This window comes from Numida meleagris, chromosome 1 (assembly GCF_002078875.1).
Source record: "Numida meleagris isolate 19003 breed g44 Domestic line chromosome 1, NumMel1.0, whole genome shotgun sequence".
Lineage (NCBI taxonomy): Eukaryota > Metazoa > Chordata > Aves > Galliformes > Numididae > Numida > Numida meleagris.
The window spans coordinates 189,327,918-189,345,956 of NC_034409.1; positions in this window are offsets into that span (position 1 = coordinate 189,327,918).

Here is an 18,039-nt window from a genome sequence, read left to right on the forward strand (position 1 = left end):
GTGGAGAGGTGGGGCTTGGCCTCTGCACCCACGTAACAGTGATAGGACAAAAGGGAATGTCTTTAAACTGCACCAGAGGAGGTTCAGTTTGGATTTTAGAAAAAAATTATTCTCAGAAGAGTGGTGAGGTATTGGAACAGGCTGCCCTGGGAAGTGGTGTAGTCACCATCCCTGGAAGTATTCAAGAACCATGGAGACAACACATGCAGCCAACACCAAGCTGAGCAGTGCAGTTGATACATTGGAGGGAAGGGGAGTCATCCAGAATGACCTGGACAAGCTGGAGAAGTGGGCCCATGTGAACCTAATGAGGTTCAACAAGGCTAAATGCAGGGTGCTGCACTTGGCAATCCCAGGTATGAATACAGACTGGGGGAAGAACTTATTGAGAGCAGACATACGGAGAAGGACTTGGGGCTCCTGGTGGGCAAGAAGCTGGGCATGAGCCAGCAATGCGCACTGGCAGCCCAGAAGGCCAACTATGTTCTGGGCTGCATTAAAAGAGGAGTGGCCAACAGGGAGAGGGAGGTGAGTGTACCCCTCTACTCAGCTCTTGTGAGGCCCCATCTGGAGTACTGTGTCCAGGCCTGGGTGCCCCAGCACGAGAAAGACGTGGAACTCTTGGAACGAGTTCAGAGGAGGGCAACCAAGATGATCAGAGGGCTGGAGCACCTCTGCTATGAGGAAAGGTTGACGGAACTGGGCTTGTTTAGTTTGGAGAAGAGAAGGCTCCGGGGAGACCTCATTGTGGCCTTCCAATACTTGAAGGGAGCATATAAACAGGAGGGGGAACGATTCTTTACGAGGCTGGATAGTGATAGGAGAAGAGGGAATGGTTTTAAACTGAGACAGGGGAGATGTAGGTTAGATATTAGGAGGAAGTTTTTCACGCAGAGGGTGGTGACGCACTGGAACAGGTTGCCCAGGGAGGTTGTGGATGCTCCATCCCTGGAGGCATTCAAGGCCAGGCTGGATGTGGCTCTGGGCAGCCTGATCTAGTGGTCGGCGACCCTGCACTCAGCAGGGGGGTTGAAACTCAATGATCTTTGAAGTCCTTTTCAACTCAGGCCATTCTATGATTCTGTGATTCTATGGGATGTGGTACTGAGACACATGATTGGGTGGGCTGACAGCTGGACTAGATAATCTCAGTGGTCTTTTCCAACCCTAATGATTCCATGATTCTACAATTTCTTTGTTCATTAAAAACAATAAGCTAAGACAAAACTTCTGTGATATGTCACCAAAAGCACTCTCACTGGATAATGGTTCTGCATCCTAAATGACATTCTGAAATCTAATGATCTGTTCCACTGGATGTTTTATTTTGTATTTTATATTATTATATTTTATATTAAATTTTATTTGAACGTCCTGTGGGATTCTACCAAGTATTTCTCTCTAGGCCAAATATTTGATCTCATAAAAAGCAATAATGTTGCATGACAAGATGTAACATCCATAAAACTATTTGCTTAGATTTGATTTTATTATCAATATGAACTCTTATGGTTGGTGTCCCACATTGTTTCATGTGATCGTGTTTGAAATCAAATTGAAACTAAATGGCCTAATTAATCCTTATTCATCTTTTCTTAGATGTTGGCATAGTACTGGTTTATTTCAGATCTTTCAGTATTGTTCTACTATCTGTTAAAAATCATCAGTACAGATTGAGACAATTCCATTTGTCACAAGTTTTATGATTGTTCAATTTAACAGTTTCAATAGGTTAATTTAAAAATGTTTAACAATTTCTGTTTATTAGTTATCCTAATTACTAGTGGAGAAAAAATATTTCTGTTTCAAAAGAAATAAATACATTCTCTTTAAGGCTGCATTTAAAAATCACGTTGACATATTTTTTCTTCAAAATTTCTGTATTACTCATTCTGAAATGTGTGTGTAAGCTTGAACGTTTGCTGTAGGAAGAATAAATGAATGTCTGAATCATCCCTATGGTACCTGTTTTAATTAACGTCATTCAGATAAAAATGATTAAAAGACTAGAATTCAGTCACAAACACTGATTTGATGTTCAGAGAAGCTTGTAGAAATCCTCTTGATGACTTCTGTGGAGTACAGAAAACAAATGCAAAAAGAATGGGTGATATCTGAAATTAAGACGTACAAACCAAATAGTTCCATATCTTCTTTTTTAATCTGTAATCTATGATTTAAACAGAAATGAAGTGACTTCACGCAAAAGGCAGGACTGAGAAAGGTACAATCCATTTCATCAGCTGAAGCACTACAGTTTATGACTGAGATCTTAATTTTTTTTTTCTTCTTTTTTTTTATTTTTATTTTAAAGCTAATGATATTTTTAGTCAGTGGTAGTGCTAACAGTTTTATATTACAAAACCTTAACAGGTAATCCCAGAGATTAGGCAACCTCCACCTCCACTAAGGTCTTGCCAACTGGTTGCTGTATGTATAAACTCTTGAAGGTCCCATAATAAGAAGTACTGTATATCAGAGCAAATCTACATATTAGACATGGTTTAAGATATGTGAAACTGATAAAAGAAAAATGTAAATGGAATGCTTGTACATACCAGGAAAATTAGTGCCCTGTGAAATCTTTTTTGCAGAGAATTCTTATTGTCGCAAAGTGTTTCAAATCAGACTGAATGAAAGCATTAATGTGGTGTTTGAAATAATTCCTTTCTAGAAAAATGAATGATTTATACAATTAAAAGCATTGTTAGAAACGGATACTGGGAAGTAGCATCTCCTAACAGATACATTTATGGTTTAAACTAGAAGATATGAGTGAAGCTTGACTGCTGTCTGTGCATAATTCCAATACAAACCACTATGAAAAAGCTATGTCTCTCTATTTTAAGATGCCCAGAGCTCTGCAGTTGCAGACAGAATAGAGGCAAGAAGGTTTACATTTGCAATTTTTCATCATTTTTGTGGCACAATAATGGCGTCTAGTATCACTCCTGATAGAAATGCATTTATTACTTTCTCATACATACATTTGAAAGAGTCCTTAAGATCTTAATTTCCTGCAAGGGAAGAAAATTTAGCTATGAAACACAGCAGTCTTGCTGCTTTCCCATTAAGACTGACATCCATCCACTTCTACCTCTATCAATGATGAGATTATTCTTGGAAGTGTGTAACATTAGATCCTAGTGCTCTTTTTCAGGGGAAGAAAAGAAAGCATTTGACATAGATTGTGACTTGATTCATGTTTCTTTCTTCCTTTGTTCTTTCTCCTTTTCTCCCACTCTTTCTCATAGGGTAGATTAATGGCTCTAGTGAAACTAGTTTTCACAGTGTATCAAGAAAACACCCCCAAGAAATGTCAGAAATTAGTAATGGAAACAAATAGAATTCCAAAAAGGCAAGAGAGAGAACAGCTGAAAACAGAAAGAGCATCCCAATGCTTTCAAAACCTGCTCCTGTTATGGTTTGGCTAATATAGTTCAGTCTTCACATTAGAGAGATTAACTGCATGAATTTCACTTGCATCTGGATAGAGGAAAGGAAAAAAAACAAAAATATATTTGCACAAATCAGTCAAACAAGTTATTTAAGCACAGAAGAAGAGTATGGTAGAAGAAACCAGGCTAGGTTTCAAGTCTGCATTCACAAAAATGAGAAATCAAATGTCCACATTTCAGATTAACTGCTGAAACAAACTTCTTTTCTCCTTTCTTTCTATAATCACTGAAAATTTGTTGAAGATAAATTGTGATCAAAACTCTTGGGATGTGTACACTAAAAATGTATGGAAAAATATTCCTCCCTAAGGGTATATATTTAGATACACTACTCTGTTGCCTATATTAAAGCTTCCTGTTAAGAAGGCAGAAGCAATCAGGCTCTTGAGAGACCTAGCTGATTAAGAGTTTTATCATTTATATACCATAATCATATGTGAGGTATCATGTCAGAGTTTACCTTGAACGTAGAAGAAAGACTGTGATTTTGTAAATGGGTAATAAGGCATTAAGTCTTGTAATGTGTTGATTTGTTAGATTAGAAATGTGCATGGAGTGCGCAATAAGGTTGTTTTAATATCAAGTATTCTTATAGGAAAGCTGTGAAATCAAACTATGCTGACACCAAGCATTTTTAGATAGTTGCAAGGCCAAGCTCTGATAATGATACTTTGGCAATCCTTAAACCCTCGTTAATGTTGAAGTGATGTAAATGAAATGCTTAACCAGTGGAATATAATATTCTAACATATGCTATATATATACGTATACATTAATATTGATGTTTTGAAATTGTTTTCTTAACAGCTTGTTTCTCCCAGCCCAAGGGATTTTCAGCTTAAAAAATTGTTCAAGGTTTTGCTGTGTTCAGGAAATACTTTCCTGACTAGGAGAATTGGGGGTAAAGAGTATTCCTTATTTATGTTTTCTATGCAAGTATGCAGCATCTTGTACAGAATCTATCACTAATTCTTTTTTTTTTTTAAAGGGGCAAACCCAAGAAAAGTGTTCAGTGATTGGATGTTTATCAACAGTTGATTTAGGACATTTTGACTTGTCATTAAAATTTGGTTTGAGACCCAAGTTTGCATATACTGTTTACAATTTTACTATATCTTTTCCGTACTTCATTGTTGCATCAATTATTTTTCAGTCTGGAAGAGTTTACCCCTGCTGTTACTTCTAGATCTAAACATTTGATTCTTAAATTTCCTTCTGAATGTTAATCCTTTCAGAAGTTTTTTTTTTTCCCCAGCAATCAGACTAAAGTTCCTTCTGTTTCTTATTTTGAGTGTAATGAGAAGTTAGTTTTGAAAAACATTCCTCCCAGAAACTGAAGAAGTTTAAATGATCCAGATAACATGAAATTCGATATGATTGTGAAAACTAATGATAATTACTTGTTTTGCAGTTTCCCAAAACTTTTTAAACTTTTTTTCCTTCCTTTTTTTTCTTCCGCTGTCTTTGCATTGTATTTGAGATCTTGTGTTCTACCCGCATTTTCTTGTTCTGAGTTCAGTCAGACTTCAGGACATCCCCATGTCTTTCTTGTGTTATACATACTAGTTTAATATGTCCTCATAATAAGAAATCAATCAAGTCTCTAAAGCCAGATGGGGTTAATCCAGTCCCCAAACACCTATATGAATAACTAGCAATGTACTGAAATAAAAATAACATTAATTTGTTGCTGACCAGACCACCAAGACACAATATTAATAAACAATGTTATGGACATGGGTTTGCGGAGTGTACAAATACCTTGAAACACTTTCAGTTCTGTCTATGGCAACAACGCTGTCACCTCCTGCTAAATCAAAGAGCTGCTAGGCTGCGTTACCCCATCTGCACCTCATTAATTTGCCATTCATCAACACAGTTATTTTCCCAGAAATGCATAGGTAGCTACAGATTTGGCAGACGTTGGACAGTCAGTTCTCTGGCAATGTTTCATCTTTTTCTTATGAGAGTATCTGGATAACTACACCATGAGTTTTTCATTCTTCTGGAATTAGAATTAAACTTATGTATGATTCCAATTAAATTAAATAAGAAATCCCTCAAAATTTCCCATCATAAAACCAAAGTACTTCTCCTGTTCTCTCTCTTTGGAGAGAACTCCAAACTTCCTTTGGCTGTGCTGTCATATAGAATGAGTATAAAATAACAAACATTAATTTCAACTGGTAATAAAAGGTACTAATTCTCAGATAAATTCATTGTAAGATACATTAGCAACTGTCTTTAATAATCACGTTCCATTACCAAGGGGCTTAATGGAGAGCTTATTCTCCTTCAAGCTGTGTTTAGTTTTGTGACGTGTTAGTACAAATGATGCCTTAGCAGCTTGTCATAAGAGTAATGAATTCACAAATTAAACTTTCTCCAATTTATGGAAGTTTATATTAGCATATTCTGTCCTCTCTGTTTTCCTCTTTTGCGATTGATAAGTAAACATCTGTTAGGTTAGATATTCTAAAGATGAAACTTTTGCTGCAATTTGTTTACTGTCATCTGCACAGTATGTTCAGACCCCTTTAAAATCTGAAGAAGGTTTCAGCAGCATTAAAGGATGCTAGATCACTCTATTGAGGTTCTGACCTTACAGATAGGTTCTGTTCTTTAGACAAGTCCACGTGTGGCTGACACTACCCAGAAAAGACAGCTGTTTGTAGCTGCAAACTGTCAGAGAAGTGATCCATGTGTTGAGGCCTCCATTGAAAATCAATACTATACTGGGATAACAACTTTCATCTGAGATGTTATCAGATAATTCTTATATCTTCACTCATATCCATATCTACGGATGTTGATTCAAAAGTAATGTCTACTATTTATTTCCATGGAAACTGTAAAAGACACAAAGAGCACAATATCACTATCTGATATAGCAAATTCTCAGCTAAAAAACCGCTATTGTTAAACATAGTCACCACCATTAGCTATGCATTTTTGCCAGCAATGAACAAGAGCCTGCAGGCTGTGCTCATAAAAATCTGGAAGTGGAGATTGCACTGTACCACTGCTGCTGTTGCCACTGCTAAAATGCACCAACCATCACCTAACTGGGCTGTCATGTACTCTTTGGACTCCGTAAATGTTCAGCAAGTGTCAATGAATGTCAATGAGGGCAATTTTTTCTGTACGGGGGAATTCAGTTACACACTTTTGCTTCGTATGCATTTCCATGTCACATGTTATTTTGTCTCAGACTGCCCTTCTGCTGCCATCTATCACACAGTAACAATAAGTAATGGAATATTGATGGGGAAGGATCCACATCTACTGCCATAGTACCAGCATCCACCTCTGATGTCGTGGGCCAATATAATTAAAGAGGAGGCATTCCTTTTGGAGCATCCATTGTATATCTATGTCTAGATCTATATACTTATGTACAATTATATGTATCCATATGCATGTTGATACACATACATATCCCTAGGACTCATGTATTTTGCATGAACTTCTTTAGAAGGTCTCAACATGCTATGTTTGGTCTTTGCTGGAAATGTAATTTTCATTTAGCTTTTAGCTTCATTTGATTGCACTGAGTTCTTATCACAAGCAACACTTTATCAAGTATCAGAGATCAGAGTCAGAATAGTAGAACTGGGGCTCAATGTTGACCAATCTGTACATTTCTGCTAGCTGTTTAGTTGAGGAATTTTTTATTATTTTAAAATTACAGTACTTTTTGTTGGTTTTTAAACCTTTGAATTCTTAGCAGACAAAGCATAATGTGTTTCTTTCAATATCTCATCTCAGACACTATTCGTCATGGATCAGGCATGAAGTCTAGTCTGGTGCTCAAGCAAAACTAGTCTAACCACCAAGAGAGAGAAAGCATATAGATCACTTGAAATACCGGTAGGAAAAAAATGGTTTTTTTTTTCGATGTTTTTTATTTCAGTAGTTCAAGGACTTCTGCTTCTACTTTTGGGCCCTGTCATTGTTGACATGCAGCAAACATAAGTTCCAGTTGCTTCTGTGCCTATAACACTTTGCCTATACTATAATATTTGCCTCTCACAGGGAATTCTAGTTTATTTCCTACCTTAGCAGGCAGCTTTGCTATTTATTTTTGGAATAATGGAACTGAGGCAGCATCTCTCACAGCTGTCATAATTGATTTTTCTTCCATCACCAAACAATCATTCATTAGCACTAAATAATAGCATTCCAGATGATCCATTACTATTTCTGTCATTTTGAAAATTAACTGACATACTGTTGGTCTAGTTGAGTTTGCCCACAAACAGCATTGCAGAGTTTGCTGAGAAAACATTTGATTTCATTGATCGAGCTCAGTACAACTTTAACAAGGTCCTGGCTGGTCACTCTCAGTAGATCTTATCATGCCATAACATTAAAATACCATTTTTCTTCATTTATTTATTCACTATTGACCATGTTGACACCATATCTCAGCCTCAAATGCTGCAGTCTCTGGAGGCTCAAAGCAGAAAGCTCTAGGTTAGAACAACTGGCATTTCATTTCCAAATATAATGACATTCTGATTTCTAGGCAATTTTCAAGAATGGCTTTGTGAAAAGTAGACTGAGTTGGTTAGAAACACTGTAAAACAATCTATATTAATCAGAAATAATTTGGGGTAAATTAATGGCTTCTGAAAGAAATTGGATGGCAGAACTGTAAATAGAATCTAGCTCAGTAGTTCCACAAGCAATTTCATTTGCCAGACAAGCTGGCAGAAATTTGAGTAATTAGGCAGCATAGTGTCCTTCTGGGAAATTGATCCTAGTTAAACACATGCAAACACACACAGATTTGGCTGATTTTAGGTTGGCTCAGTAACCTATTTTATCACACACTGACCTGAGTGCTTGTGTTTACATGAGGGAAGAAAAAAGTACAAGAGTAAAAAGAGCAACCAGAGTCAAAAGAAAAGCAGAACTTACTCCCTTCCTGACAGCAGAGCCGTCTGATGACATTTTATAGCTTTTGTGGAAATGTAGTCTTTTTAAAAACTTTGTGGAAGCTTTATTTTCAGACACATATAGTAAATCCCATGTTGAAGCTGTATTTGATCAATTCTCTGCTTTGAGATTTCTGTTAGGAAAGACATAAATAGTAAATAAAAAATAGTAGAGTTCTAGTAATCTCTAGCTTTGATTAAAAAACAAGAAAAATAACAAAGCAAAACAAAACACCAACCAACAAAACAAAGATGTTTCAGATGATATTTCCTAACATTTGATTTTGAGATTAATCCTCTACACTCACTTTGTAGAAATAGAAAAATTTAATGCTCGAGAAATTCGGAGGAAGTCTGATTCACCAAGATGAATAAAAACTTGTAAGTTATAGTTCAATCCTTAAAGTAATTTTTTAAATTGTTTTAAATTTTTTCAACTGGTTAACTTTGTAGTTTGCTATGAAGAGATTAAAGTGATATTTAGCTGAATATGAATCCCTAAAGCAAATAGGAAGTCTAATCTTTTACATTGAAATTGTGCTCTTCTATATGTAGTTTTTGAATTGTTAAGTAATTTTCTAGTTTTAAAAATAGTTATCAGAAATAATGTGAAATTTTTAACATAAATAGCTATACAGGAGTATAGAGCAGTTTCTGTAGAATCAATTTAAATAATTACCACATCTTTGTTAGTTGCTGTAGTTACTAAAGAATAGCTATGGAATGATAATAAATCTAATGTTGTTACAAGACCATAAAATTGAAGAACATCATGTGCTGTTCCAGTTAAACCTAGTTGACTACACTGGAGGTGAGAAGCAGTTATGGGATTTGTTTGAAAAGGAAAAGGGAATGTACAGAATGTCCAGTAATGCACATTTCATGCTGCTTTAGAGCACTGATTTCTGGACACAGGAAAAGTACAGAGGATTTTTTGAATTAGTAATGCAACCTAAAACCACTGAAGTTCTTGCATTCTGTAATGTAATTCTGAATTGTAATAACTAATTATTATAGTAAAAACAATGATAGATCCTGACATCATAGAAAGCTATTTTAGCACCCTGCAGGGGGACAGGAGTGAGAGCAAAAGCACTATAAAATGAGTCCAGATAGTTCAAAGCTGCTTCCCACACATTTCCTTTTCTTGGAAAGCATCTTCACTGCACACTTTAAGAGACACAGATGTACATTCTGAGAAAATAAAGATGACATTAGCTATGATTTGCTTGTGTTTAGTTCTTTCATTAAATTTCATTTAGACTGTGCTCTGAAATCATTTGTGGACCTTAGACAAGCCTATCTATGCTTTTTACCCTCAAGAACTTGTATATAAACTCTGAGAAATATGAGAAATCCAATAACTTACTGAAAGATAACTTCCTTATGTGAAAAGATTGGTTCTTAGCAGTTATATTGCATGACTAGAGACTAAACAAGACAGAAGCAAGTAGGAAATGATATGTTGCAAGGCCAGTAATAATCATTAGTCATTTGTCACACTAGGTACTTTACTTGTTTCTATTTTTTTCCATAGCTTTATTTGTCTGAGATTTTGATCTATTAATATACAGTATTTATAAAGTTAAGCAAAGGTAAAAGAAAAGGTAGCGTATAGATTACTCGGAAACAGAAATTGACAGAATAACATAGCTACAATAAAAACTAAGAATGTACATGTTTGGTATTTTCTTTATTAACATAGGTGGAAGTAACCAAAATAATTGTCAAAATCATTTATTGAAAATATTTTGTATGCTCACAAGGTGTGCCCTTGTCTCCTTTTGCCATTGTACTAAGGGAAATGACTTGCTATTTCTCCTTCACCCTAATTGAACTGATATAAAACGCCAGAAATCAGTAATGCAAGAAATAAGACTACCAGTTCAATCCTACATTGTGTCAGGCAACCACGTTATGCAGACATAAGCTGATTATCTGCATTGCCAAATCCACTATAAAGTTAATTAGGTTTGCTGTACTCCTCTCACACTACTGAAAAAAGTCTCCCAGAATTTTGTTTCCTTGATATGCTGTTTCCCTGATATCCTATCCAGCCTATGTTTATTAAGTTTATAACTACATTCTTTCGGAAACATTCCTTGGTCTTAGACTTTAAGGGAAATAGTTATTTTATGTGTCTATTGTTCGTTCCTCTGTCAAACTTATTTGTATGACAAAATGTCCTGTCCTCTCAGAAGACTCCATTTTATGGCTGATTGTTCCATTTTATGATTTTTCATTTTCCCCCTAGCAATTCTACTAGCTTTATATTCTACAATCTTCATTCTGTTTTGAATTAATTGTTCCTAAACATGAGCAATCAGAATTCTACACAGTATTCAGGATCTCAGGGTTTTTCCTTAGTTTTCTGTTTTCTTTCTCATTTTCTATCCAAAAGCGTGACCTTTTTATTTATGCTGCTACATTCTATCTTCACTGTATGGACGATACCTTCCCACTTTACAGGTATGACTAATAAACTCTGTTACATAACATTATCATTGCAAATACTTAATTAGGTTATTTCTAGACTGGTCCTTGAGGTATTACTACAGGTTCTTTCCAACCCAGTAAATTGCATTTTACCTTCTCCTTAATTCTTTCCCTGTATTATAATATTTCTGTTAATCCCATCTTTTCCGTTTTAATTAACTTTCCTCTCAGCAATATTTCAGATGCTTTTATGAATTATAGGCAAATGAATTATACCCTATAGCCTAAAATAAAATAATCAAGCATTTTATCCAGGAAAGTTATAAGGCAACCCTGGCTTAATAGGTCTTTACTAAGTCCAAAAGTATCTTTCTGAATTTAAAGCTTTTTATTTAAAAAAAAAAAGAAAAAGAAAAAGAAAAGAAAAATGAAAAAAGAAAAAGAACGTCCTGAAACAGGGTTTCTTCTGTGGATTTATTTTTGGACACCATCAGATAAAGTGATACCTTTTATAATTCTCTTTTGTAATTTCTCCTCAAATAGCTGATGAAAGAACAGTAAAAACAATCTTATTAGACCATTTTACATTAAAGATACTGAGTTTCTTTGTTAACTTTAATTTGCTGCCTTTTGCACATCTTTGCTACATATATTGAGCATTCATTAGGTCCCTCAGATAACTACTCTATCAGCTGTAATCTTCCGCATAGAAATGAATGATCTTAGTGGAACGTATTTAGCCCAATCTACTCTCTTGCAGTGAACCAACTCCAAGTGCTCCATGTTTGTAGTAGGACCGGAAGGTGGTAGAGAATAGCAAGGATGACTTCACATTTGGTTGCATTCTTTTTTAATAGTTAAAAGAATTCAAATTTAAGTACTCCAGGGGGAAACGCTGAAATAATTAGGTGACTTAGTATGTAATACAAGCAGAATTATGCTATAGTAGAGACATGGCCATTTTTCCCACAGAGGATCCTGCTAGTCCAGATCCAGAGCAGTGAAGGGAATAGGAAATTACAGGGAAAGAAATGACAGGAATATGATAGGGAAACATCCTTCGAAAAAGCCCATCTCTGAACTCTTATTGTTGTTTTGAAAGTCCACAGAGGAAATACATCTGCTCATCTCCATGTCTGACATATATGTTGACCACGAGATCCACAAAAAAATTGAAAGTGCTTGGCTTAGTATTGGAGTCACTTCATCTGTTGAAATGAGACCAATTTTCCCTTCTGTTATGAACACTGGAAAATCTTTTTTAAAGGGTCAGATGTAGAACCAGAACCTTGATAGTGAAAATGTGGAAATGATGGGAAAATCTTACTGTTTTGTGTACAAAGTCTCTCTGGAGAGACTTCGTGATTTTTTTTTTCTATATGTAAAATTTCACAGAGTCATAGAATCCTATAACCATAAAATGACTTGGGTTGGAAGGGACCTCAAGGATTATCAGGTTCCAACCTCCATGCCACAGGCAGAATTGCCAGCCACTAGATCAGGTACTAGATCAGATTAACCACAGTCCCATCCAGCCTGGCCATGAATGCCTCCAGGGATGGGACATTCACAGCTTCTTCGGCAACATGTTCCAGCACCTCACTGTCTTTTGAGTTAAAAATTTCCCCTCTTTTAGTTTAAAATCATTCCACTCTGTCCTATAACAATCAGACCATGAAAAAGTCTGTCTCCCTCCTGTTTATGAGATCCTTCATGATGTTCAGTACATTCAGAAATGCCATTATCAAATTATTGTGAACATAAGAATATTTATTTTTAGGAGTAATTTATCATAGCATCATAGTAATGTTAATTTTACTCATGCTACTATGAGAAGTCTATATTTAACTATGTGAGTATATCTACTGTTTTTTTAAGAACAACAAATGTAACACATTAGAATGTAAAATTACAATAGTAATTATTTTGTATAGTAAGCAACAGATTTTTGAGAAATATTAGGGTTTTGTAATATCCCTGATTGTTTTATTTCCATTACCTTCTTCCACAAATACTGTTTTATTTTCTTTTGGTTTCGATCATATTTGTGTGTGCATGTATGTGTGTTTGTGAGTGTTAATAATGTAGACAAATTAAGATAATGGAAATAATCTCTCTCTACCCATTAACTACTAACTTTAACTACATCTAAGAACCTAAACTTAATTCCGTAGTACCACTGGCATTTCTTCAGGGCTGCATTTTTTTAAGTCCTATTTAAAAATCCCAGATATTGACAATACCAATCTCTGAAAGGTGTGTTATTGATATATTGCCTTTTTTATCCCTACTTATATTTATTTACTTATTTATGTGACCAATTCTATTTCCTTTTTTTTTTCTTTTTTATGAAAACACTAAGCATCTTTAGAGGAAACTAGCCAATTCTGAGGATTGTTTAATTATGTTTTCTCCATCCTCTTCCCATTTCCCAGCATCTCCAGTGGCTCTTCTCATTCACACCCAGCACTGCAGTACACTGCTCATGATGATCAGTCAACTTTTTATAGGATGTAGTTACGTTTTTCTTTTTTTCAGTATTAGTGATAAATTAATGTCATAGAATCATAAAAGCATTAAGGTTGGAAAAGACCTTAAAGATCATCTCATCCAGTCATCAATCCATCCTCACCATGCCCACTAACTACGACCCTCAGTGCTGCATCCAGATGGCTCTTGAACACTTCCAGGGACATTGACTCCACCTCCTCCCTGGGCAGCATGTTCCAATACCTCGCCGCTCTTCCTGAGAATAAATTTTTCCTATTATCCAACCTGCAAAGAATTCCAGAATGGAAATACGTCCTTCTAAGAGGCTGTGGTTTCCCATCCTCAATGACAGGGATACTAAATGTGTTCTGACCAAAGGCAGACCCTCTCCACTGTTGTCCTCACCCCTATGCTCAGCTCCTCATTTCTGTCATCTGGTGGTGAAGCTGTTAGAGGCAAAATAGTAATCTCAGATATCAGAGCAGAGCTAATGTGTTTTGTAGGGTCAGAAATTCTCTCTTCATTCTTCCTGGGGAAAAAAAATCTGCAAATTTAAATGACTTTATATTACCAGTTATACAGTAGAAAAGCTGTTAATGTGAATGAATGTATCTTCTGGGTTAATAAAAGTAATAATCATCCTGAAGTTATTAACTTTGAGTTAGTTTTTCTCCTAAACATTTCTAAACACTAATTAAATATGATTCCTAAAATAATCCTGAAGGGCTGTTAAAAAAAAATCTATCTATAATAGATTTTTTACATTGGAGGTGTAAGGTATTCATTTGATGAATACTAATGACACATTAGCCCCCTCTTCCAAAAATCTTCTCTATTAATGCACTTCTAATTATCCATCCATATATTTTTCTTTCCCCAAACCAAACTAATAAAAAAAAAAGCCCAGATTCTGCCCAGAATTATGTTGCATTTCATCTAGTGCACAGATAAATAAATATGTAATGAAGTACTATTTTTTTTCCACAGAAAATGAAGAAAATCCAATGAATGGAAAATTGGGGTTACTGTGTATGCAAAGTGAAATAATAGTTATTTGAGTATTGAATCTTCCAAAAGGAAAATTTGAAAATGATTAAGTGCATTCAGACAAGAAACTATAATGCTGGGAGAGGTGAAAAGGGGAAGCTGTCAGACTTGTGCTATGCTGAGAGTAAGTGTAATATCAAAAATGATTGCTTTTTTCCCTGAGATAAGGAGGATAGGGCAAAGACATTGCTGATATTTGCCTTACAAGAGGAAAAAATCTTCATTTGCCTTCAGCAGGGATGGGATGGGCTGTTCCAAGGGTGATTTGCCTTGAGAAAGGTAACCAGTTCAGCAGAGCTCTCAGAAAAGTGGCAAGAGACAAAGATGAAACCTGGCTGAAAGAAAATGAGTGGTGTAACATCTGACCTATCCTTGCACTTAGATACAGTATGAGCAGCTATTTGCTTTTTTCTAAATTATTTTCAGTATACCCAGTGGTTACAGTACGTAGTCTTTAATCAGAGTGAGCACCCTGATCTAGCTACCCTAGTCCCTGTTCACTGCAGGAGAGTTGGACAAGATGACCTTTAAGGGTCCCTTCCAACTCAAACAATTCTATGATTCTATGGTTCTGTGACAGTCCAGAATTGCATACTGCCTCTTTGACTCCAGAGTGAGCGGAAAATTCCAAAATAACTGCAACTGCTTCAATGTCTGTATATGTATTTTCCATTAGATGATTAGTGGATAAAATTCATAAACACTTCCTAGGTAGCAGAACAAGTTTTACTTTCTTCCTTACTTCTAAAAGCCATCGAGCTCAAAAATAATATATTCATTTTTTCCTCGTTATCCACGAACTCATATATTCCCTTTTCATTATTAAGAACACACGGACACCCAAAACCAAACCACACCAAACCAAACCAACCAAACCAATAACCCAGCAAACAAACACAATCTTTTTTAAAATGAAACATTTTTTCCAGGACTGGACTGAAGCTAAGAGATCTCATCCTAAAACCTAGAATCGGACTTTCATTCCCTGGAGAGAAAAACAAAGCACATTTCCTTCGAGTAATTAGGCAAAAGCGTCAAGCTAGGATATTAGTCAGGGAAATGAGTTGTTCTTTTTTGGTAATTTTGAAGGCATAGAAGTAATTTGGGAGAAATATGTACAGTGGTTGCTTATTTAAATTAGAGCATTCTCTCCTCCCTCCCCTTCTCTTTTGAGAAATATGTTTTATAAATAGAAAGTACTATAAAGTATTTTTATGAAATAGATGTACATTATTTGCTTTTGTATAATATCAAATACAGCTATTATTAAGCACAGCATGCTGCCATATACTAGAAACTCCCACTCAAATCAAGAGAGAAATAAACTGTAGTGGGTGAATCTCTACTGTCATGTAGAGCAGTTGCCTCAGGATGGGATAAATCACTCTCTGAAGGGGCCAATAACTCTTATACCATTCATGATAAGAGGCCTTAAAGTGACCAACTTGTAGAAAAGAATTAACTGTTAGAAGAGTGAGATTGTTACAAATGAGATTATTACTCTCATTTATAACCATAGGCAATGCTCAACAAAAATGTTTGCCTATTTAATTTTTTTGAGAAATCCAGTAGAAGTTTTAATAGGAATTTGAGCCTCAATGACCTTCAAAATGCCTTTGTAAAATCATCTTACAATTTTCTGAAGCGTATTCAAAGGCACAAGTACATGCCTATCTTTGTCGGGTTCAACCTGCTTTGTGGATGGCCCTACTTGAGCAGGAACTTGGTTCAGATGACTTCCAGAGGTCCCTTCCAACCTCAGCCATTCAGTAATTCTACTTTATTTTTTCCCTCAGTCACAGAAACATGAATTCAGAAAAAAAAAAATTCCCAAATACTGAGATAGAAACAGGATATTTTCAAATTTACATGTATTTATCTAGACCTTTTTGTGTTACTGAAGGGGGCCTGCAGGAAAGCTGGGGAGGCACTTTTTAGAAGGGGACATAGAACAAGACAAAGGGAAATGGCTTTAAACTGGAAGAGGATAGATTTAGACCAGATATTAAGAATAAATTCTTTACTGTGAGGGTGGTGAGACACTGGCACAGGTTGCCCAGAGAGGTTGTGGATGCCCCCTCCGTGGAAGCATTCAAGGCCAGGCTGGATGGGGCTTTGAGCAACCTGGTCTAGAGGGAGGTGTCCCTGCCTATAGCAGGGCGTTGGAACTAGACGATCTTCAAGGTTCCTTCCAATCCAAACCATTCCATGATTCTATGAGTCTATGATACTTACCTGGTAAATGCAGAACTGAAAATTTAATGTCAGTTCAGTTCCATTGATATTTATTCCTTCCTGTTCACTAATACGTAGCTAACTGTAGTATCAAAAAACTACATAAGGTCATTAAAGGTATAGTGCTTGATGTCCAGTGTTTTCTAACTTGGATTAAACTAGAATAGGCAGTTTAACAATAACAGTGCCATTTAAATACACTTTGTTTTGATTTTGTGATGATTTTTCCAATATTCAATCCATGTAATACACCGTTCACATCCAAGACTATTTAAATTAATTTTTCATTTTTAATCATTTTCATTGCCAAGGATGTTTTTATTCATCTTAAATATTTCAAAGGCATTATTAAGCTGCAGCTTTAATGAAAGGTATGACAGTTCTGCAGAGCTCTAAGAAACACAACAATTAAAGGAATAATTAACACAATAACACAGCAGGAAAATTGTGATTTAAAATTTAATAAACTAACTTCTGCCCCAAAATACCTGAATATGAGTTCTGGGAATTTCTTTTATTGTTGATAAACAAAGACTGTCCTCTTTGCAAATAATAAAACCAATGTTTGCGAGGCAGTAGCCTAGTGATGGTTGAAATAGTGTAGGCTTTATTAGCCTCCCTACAGCCTTTCATTTTAAAGTTTTCAGGTTTCATACTTGGTGCTTAAACTCTATATTGAAATATCGAGGCTACTGAATTATTCTAAAGCATCTGATGATCTACCTCAGAAATGTCAATGAATGATTTTATTCTTTCTAGAAAGAAAGAAGTAAAAAAGCAGTTTCTAACAGTAGAAGTCATGCTAGCTCTCCAAAAGCCTCTTCTTCACTGGTACTGTTTATCTTTTGTCTCCCACATTATCCCCTGTCATCTGAGTTATAACAGTTTAATTTATGCTGAAATCTCTCGCTGGCTGGGATTATCTGCCTCCATGTTTGTATAGGGACAATTATGTTAGTGTACATTTAGCCTGAAGGACATACTGAATCCCTATACACACAAACTGGTGTGTTAATGTGAAAAGACTGAAAAAACTCTTTTTTTCATTATTTGCTGTTTTTCTATTGTTTTACAAGTGTTGAGAGAAATATTTTTCTCACAAAGAACCTGAACATATTTTAGGACTGTTTTATTCTTTACAAATTGGTAAAAATAAGCAATCGTGAGGTTTACATCAATGATTGTCAGTAGGAAGATTTTCATCAAAATGAAGAGATTTTCAATTTATTTCCTCCTGAAATAGTTTTATATTCATCTGATAGCTATTTTCTACTGAATTTAATTTTCTTTCCTACATTTATAGATAATTTATCCTCCTTACAACTTTTTTTTTTGGTAATCGCTCTTTGATGAAAGTATACATTTCTTAACCTCAGACATTTACAACTCAGTAAAAAACATGTAAAATCTATGGTCCAGGACAGTCTCTTGGT